Source organism: Crocuta crocuta, unplaced genomic scaffold, assembly GCF_008692635.1.
Source record: "Crocuta crocuta isolate KB4526 unplaced genomic scaffold, BGI_CrCroc_1.0 scaffold193, whole genome shotgun sequence".
Classification (NCBI taxonomy): Eukaryota; Metazoa; Chordata; class Mammalia; order Carnivora; family Hyaenidae; genus Crocuta; species Crocuta crocuta.
Window position 1 is genome coordinate 7,545,172 of NW_027529624.1, and position 7,160 is coordinate 7,552,331.

General features: G+C 51.2%; 1 protein-coding gene across 1 annotated transcript in view; it reads right to left on the bottom strand.

Annotated features, from left to right (window-relative positions):
- PLA2G6 (phospholipase A2 group VI) overlaps nucleotides 1–324 on the bottom strand; it is a 58,977-nt gene extending 58,653 nt beyond the window's left edge. The window contains exon 1 of the mRNA XM_077762110.1: nucleotides 247–324. The gene's annotated coding sequence lies outside the window, so the exon portion shown is untranslated. The remainder of the gene's footprint in view (nucleotides 1–246) is intronic.
- Between the last annotated feature and the right edge of the window lie 6,836 nt (nucleotides 325–7,160).

The window sequence follows — 7,160 nt, forward strand, 5'->3', positions numbered from 1 at the left end:
AGGAGTGCCACAAGCTCGAGATGAGACAAGAGCAGTCACAGATGGAAGTTGGGGACGCTGAGGGATCAAAGGGCGGAAGCTGCGGGCACTCAGGGGGTCACACAAGTGTCAATGGAGGACACGACTAAAAACCGGGGAACACGAGGGAAGTCCGAAGGAGGGTCCGGGTGGAGACCACCGAATCTGGGGCGCTGAGGAGGTTTGGGAAAGGCCCTCAAGGCCCGCCTCCCCTGCGCCGTCACTCACCTCCGCTTACTCAGCACTTCTACTTTCTTCTATTTCCGCAAACAAACGTGCCCGAGGCCACGTGACGGCCCGGCCACCNGGGGGCTCCGCCATGTTTTATAACTGCCCAATGGGAGGGGCTCTCAGCGCCAAGGAAGGCCGGGCTCCGGGCTGGAGCCAATCCTCCGCGGCGGGGCGCGGCCACGTCTGTGCGGGGCGGAAGGTCCTCGCGCCGGCTCGTTGGCGGACATATTGATGAGGGGCAGGAGTCTCCTTCTCCGCCTTCCACCCCCGGAAAGGGTCCGGAGGCCTGGACTCCAGAACCCGGTGTCCGTGAGGTCTCGTAACCAGCAAAGACGTAGGGCATCACTGGGAGGAACTTGCTTTGATTCTGCCGGGGGACCCTCCCCCCTACCTTGAGCAAATAAAAGTATGAGACGCTCAGTTTAATTTGCATTTTGGCTCAACTACCAATCAATCCTTTTATAGTTTAAATAAAAAACACAAGTGCATTTGTGCTAAAAATAAACAAGTATTCGTTGTTATCTGGCAGCCCTAAGCTGATCTCAGGAAATATTTTAGCACGTTTACCAGAAACTTGAGCAAATGACTTGGTCTCCGTGGACGCCTCTTGTTTAATAAGGATGTTGTGACCTAGAGATAAATTAAACTCTGTACCTGCACATAGTGGAATTTCAACAAATGGTCGTTGCTATGATTCGTAATGCTTAGAAAGGGACACGGAAAAGAAGAGAGGAGACGGGGTTGTAGTCACAGATTTGCTTGTGACCCAGCAGATCACATCCATCATCTCTGGATTGTAGGGTTTTTGTTTTTGTTTTTAAGTTTACTTACTCATTTTGAGAGAGACAGTGCAAGCGGGGGAGGGGCAGAGGGAGGAGGGGACAGAGGATCTGAAGAGGGCTCTTCACTGACAGCAGTGACCCCTACCCGGTTTGGCCCAACAAAACGTGAGATCATGACCTGAGCCCAAGTTGGATGCTGGATGGACTGAGCCACCCAGGTGTCCCTGCAGTTGCTCTCGTTTGCATTTTACAGGTGAGGGAAAGGTTCCTTAAACTGTGATTTGAATTTTGCTCAAGTTTCCGCTTTGAGTCAAGAGAACCAGGTGAAGACTCTGACTTCTCACTGAAAATATTTTGCTCTCCACACCCCAAACAAGTGGAGTTAGGGCGATGGTTATCAGGAAGCTTGCAAAAGGCCAGGTAGTCTTTCCTCTGCAGAGTAATCTGACCCAAGAAAACATGTAGGTTCAGCGGGCTGAGTCCCATTCTTCAGCAAACACCCACTGTATTCAAAGTGGGTCTGATCGACAAGTTTGGCCACGCAGATGCACAACTGAATCTGATATGCAGACAAGGCGGAGGGAGGCTGGATCCATTGTTAGAAACCCTCAGAGAGAGCCACGAAAGAAAGTCATAGCATTTCTGATGAAATTGAGTGCCCTTCCTCTATGTATTTCCGGTGAAAACTGTTAAATGAGTGGATAAAGCAAGAGATGAAGTATAGGGGATTATTAGGTAGCACTGAATGATCAAGCAATGGGAAGGGAGGGGGCAAATAAGCACACATGGGAATGAGCTCCGTTGGGTTTCTGTTGGATTTTGCATTGGGGCAGTTCATGTCAAAGAGCTTCTCCTGAGGAGCTGTGCTAGAAACATCTCACAGAAAAGTGTTTGCTTTCTAGGAGCCCAGAATCCAAAGAGCCAGACTAGACCAAGTCCTCTGCCTCAGAGTTGGTTGGAAATTTAATGAGCTGAAATTTAACTAATGGTGCAGCTTTACACCCTTACCTTGTCCGATTTATTTATTTTTAAATGTTTATTTTAAATGTTTATTTATTTCTTTTGAGAGGGAGAGAGCGCACACATGAGCATGGGCAGGGGAGGGGCAGGGAAAGGGAGAGNCCTCACAATAATACTGAGACGTAGTATGATTATCCTCCACTTTATTGTGTTTTTTAAATGTTTATTTCTTTTGAGAGGGAGAGAGCGCACACATGAGCATGGGCAGGGGAGGGGCAGGGAAAGGGAGAGAGAGACTCTCTGTGAGCTGTCAGCATGGAGCCTGACACAGGGCTGGATCCCATGAATTGTGAGATCAAGACCTGAGCCCAATTCAAGACTCAGAAGCTTAGTCAACTGAGCCACCCAGGCGAGCCCCCTTCCCTGTTGTTGAAGAAACCTAGGCTCTGCGATGGGAAATGATCTCCAAAGTCATGTGTCAGAACCTCGTCTTGTCTTTCCCTATTCTGTATACGTCCCCACTGTGTGCCAAGTAATGCTGGCACTGAGGAAACCACAGTGAACAAAATAGACAAAAATCCTGGCCTTTGTGGTGTTTGCAGTCTTGCAGTGGGAAGACAGATGATAAGATAAAGCCAAACATAGAGTGTTTTGCTAACGTCTTTGGGTGAAGTGTCATGATGTTATTAGCATCTTTCTTTCAAAAAACCGTGCATGTTGAATCCGGGGTTGTGTATATGAGTGCCGTGGTGCTAGTCTTTCCCTCTTCTGTGTGCTTGAACATTTTTATAATTAAAAAGTTGGGGAAGGGGCACCTGGGTGGCTCAGTCGGTTGAGGGTCTGACTCTTGATTTCAGCTCAAGTCGTGGTCCCGGGGTTGTGGGATCGAGCCCCGCGTCAGACTCTGCACTGAGTGTGGAGACTGCTGGGGATTCTGTCTCTCCCTTCGCCCCTCTCCCAGCTCACACACACAACACACACACACACACACACACACTTTTTTTCTCTAAGGAAAAAAAAGGGGATAAAATAGGGTAGGGTAGAGGGTGATAAACNTCCTCCACTTTATTGTGTTTTTTAAATGTTTATTTCTTTTGAGAGGGAGAGAGCGCACACATGAGCATGGGCAGGGGAGGGGAAGGGAAAGGGAGAGAGAGACTCTCTGTGAGCTGTCAGCACGGAGCCTGACACAGGGCTGGATCCCATGAATTGTGAGATCAAGACCTGAGCCCAATTCAAGACTCAGAAGCTTAGTCAACTGAGCCACCCAGGCGAGCCCCCTTCCCTGTTGTTGAAGAAACCTAGGCTCTGCGATGGGAAATGATCTCCAAAGTCATGTGTCAGAACCTCGTCTTGTCTTTCCCTATTCTGTATACGTCCCCACTGTGTGCCAAGTAATGCTGGCACTGAGGAAACCACAGTGAACAAAATAGACAAAAATCCTGGCCTTTGTGGTGTTTGCAGTCTTGCAGTGGGAAGACAGATGATAAGATAAAGCCAAACATAGAGTGTTTTGCTAACGTCTTTGGGTGAAGTGTCATGATGTTATTAGCATCTTTCTTTCAAAAAACCGTGCATGTTGAATCCGGGGTTGTGTATATGAGTGCCGTGGTGCTAGTCTTTCCCTTTTCTGTGTGCTTGAACATTTTTATAATTAAAAAGTTGGGGAAGGGGCGCCTGGGTGGCTCAGTCGGTTGAGGGTCTGACTCTTGATTTCAGCTCAAGTCGTGGTCCCGGGGTTGTGGGATCGAGCCCCGCGTCAGACTCTGCACTGAGTGTGGAGACTGCTGGGGATTCTGTCTCTCCCTTCGCCCCTCTCCCAGCTCACACACACAACACACACACACACACACACACACTTTTTTTCTCTAAGGAAAAAAAAGGGGATAAAATAGGGTAGGGTAGAGGGTGATAAACGCTGGGGAATAAAAGCAAAGGGGAAAAGATGGGGGATGGTGCAGTTTTAAACAGAGCGGCCAGGGAAGGTCTCACTGAGAAGGGAGATATTTAAATAAGGGCCTGAGGGAGGCAAGGAAGTGAGCTGGGCAAAGCAAAGCGTGTTACAGATGGAAGTAATGTTATGAGCAAAAGCCCTGAGGCAGGCGTCTCCTTGGCTTGTGTCAGGACAAGCAAAGAGGATGTCGTACTTGGAGTCATATGAGAGCGCGGAACGAGTAGCCAAGGAGGTCAAAGGGCTATCAGGGCCCGAAGTACACCGCAGATCATTTCAAAACTTTGGCTCTCATTTTGAGGGAAATGGGGAGCCAGGGGAGTTTTTTTGAGCAGAGTGACCCGATTGGATTTACACGTGAACAGATCATATCTGTTTGGGCAAGATTAGACCATCAGGCCGAAGCAGAGGCTGGGCGGCCGTAGAGGATACTAGAATAGAAATTGGGGTTAGAGACAATGGTATGGCCCATTCTCCCAGCTAATCGTCACAACTGCAGAATCAGTCCCTTGGGGTTTGTGTTGCCATAGAACGTGTAGGGGACAGAGGACGTTGCAAGGAGGCATTGTTGAGCTCTGTCCAGTGGGAAGCTTTGTGAGATGATTCTTGAACAGGGGTGGGCAGACTAACCCCCTTGTCACCTGTTCCTCCAAATAAAGCTTTATTGGAACACAGCCACATCATTCATTCACACGTCTTTGCTGTCTACGACGGCAGGTTTTTGAGTTATTGTAATAGAAACCTTGTGGCCTACGATGCCTGAAATATTTCTCTCTGGCCCTTTACAGAAAAAAAATTTACTAAACCCTGTTCTTTTTTTTTTTAATGTTTTTTTAATGTTTTATNAACTTTTTAAATGTTTATTTATTATTGAGAGACAGAGACAAGGCATGAGCAGGGGAGGGGCAGAGAGAGGGAGAGACACAGAATCTGAAGCAGGCTGCAGGCTCTGAGCTGGCTGTCAGCACAGAGCCCGAGGCGGGGCTCAAACCCACTTACCGTGAGATCATAACCTGAGCCAAAGTCAGACATTTAAATGACTGAGTCCCCCCCCCACCCTGCCTCTGTTAACCCCTGTTGGGATTCAAAGGTTGAAGAGGAGTTTGCCTGCTGGATTAAGAAAGTAAAAGCATGCCAGGTGGAAAGAACCGTGGACAAAAGTCAACATCTTAAGATTGTGCGGATTGTTTGGGGCGACGGCGAGAGGTCGACCCTCCTGGATCTGGTGCGTGAGCCGGGTGAGTGGGCAGTGAGCCATGGAGGCCAAGCGTGAAGAGTGCCGAGTGCCAGGCTGGGATACGGGTCTTGCTCTGTAGGGAGTGGGAGCCCCAGAAGGGTTATAAGCAGGCAACTGATGTGGGGAAAAAACAATCCCCCTGCTGCCGTGAGAGAGGTGACTGGAGGGCACAGAGGCCGCAGGCAGCTGTGTAATGATTACACTAATTATATGGCTTCCGACTTGATGTGGGGGGAGGCATCGGGGCTGGTGCCCTCCTCTGGAAGGAAATGAGTGCAGGTGACCTTGGGCTGCACGGCCACATGTGTTCCCATCTCAAGGAGGAAAGCCGGTCCTGGCCGGCTAAGGCAGGACGTCCCCACTCTGGGGGCCCCCTCAGCCCAGCTCAGGGGCTCGAGAGACAGATGGTGGCTTCAGGAGAGGACGGTTCTCAGGGCCGGTGGGGGAGGGGGGGCGGAAAGGACACTTCGACAAGAAGCTAGCTTGAGCCTGGATCCTGACGGCTGGGGAGGGTTTGCAGAGGCTGAGCAGGGGGCATTTCAGGCAAAGAGGTGGCACCTGAGCCAGCCATCCTGCAGAGCCTCTTCAGATGGGGTCTAACGTGGGGGTCCCAGGGCTCAGAGTGTGCAAGGTCTTCATCCCTTCCTCCTGGGCCCCTCACTTCAGTGTCTCTGGCCAGTACGTATAAAACACCTACTACGTGCACAGCCTCACTCTTGGTGGGGTGGGGACACGAAAGGTATCCCTGCCCCTGTCCTTAGAGTTCACAATTTAGTCTACGGCCATACCACCCTGAACGCGCCCGATCTCGTCTGATCTCGGAAGCTAAGCAGGGTCGGGCCTGGTTAGTACTTGGATGGGAGAGTTCACAATTTAATGTAAACTTGCCCCAAAACATGCGGGTCATTGTTTATCGTGAAAAAGCACCGGACTGCAGGCAAATATGATTTTCCGGGAGAAATCATCAAGTTACAAGGGATCGCGTTCCAGACCACCAGGCGGAATAGACTAGGGAATGTTATAGCAGCGAACAACCCCACAATCACCTCGGCTTAACACAAGCTTATGTTTTGGTGCACAATGTACGTCCAATGTGGGGGCGGGGGGGCTGTGTTCTGGTCATCCAAGTCATCCAGGAAGTGTCTTGTCAAATGTAGGCTTCGGATTAGAGGCTGCGTTCGAAGGTTCTGGAAGCCACTGCAACTAACTGTCCAGGAGAGAGATGCAGTGGGCTGGAACTGAGGCCATGAGGGAGGGCAGAGAGAATGGACAGAAGTGAGGGCAAGGAGGGCACAGAGGCTGGGTGATGGCCCAGCTGTGGGAGGGAAGGGGAGGGACGAGGTGAGGATGGCGGCCTGCTGTCCCCCTGGGGGTGCCTGAGTGGAAGGTGGTGTCTCCAGGCTGCTAGGGAAATGAGGGGAGGTCCGGGTTGGCTGTCACTATCTTGGCGGAGCTGGGTTGGACCAGCTGGAGGAAGGGCAGGAGGGAGGCCCATGTGTCTGCCGTGCTCAGGGAGATCCGACCCACAGACACGACAAGACAGGAGCTGGGGACAGCCATCTGCGGGTCATCAGCCCCGATGGCACCTGAGATCTTGAGGGGGAACGAGACTCCCCAGGGAGAGGGCAAGGGCGGCTCTGGGCATCTCTAATCACTGAGCTCATAGGGAAGCAGGGATAGAGATTGAAAAGGCAGGAGGGAAGCTTCTAAGCTCTGCTTAGAAGCAGAGCGGAGACAGTGTTTCAAAACGGAGAGGAGAGAGCCACACGGTCAAACGCTGTCAAAGGACAAGATAGATTGGGATGGAAAAGGGACCCAGATTCAGTAACAGAGCCACCCTGGGGAGGTGAGGGGTCAAGAGAGCGCAGAGGGGGCGAGGGAGACTTGGCTGTGAAAGGGAAGAAGGCGAGGCTGGGGGCTGGGGTGATGGGAGGTAAAAGATGGGGGCGTGGTGGGGGGTGCAGATCAGAGCCACTGGGGG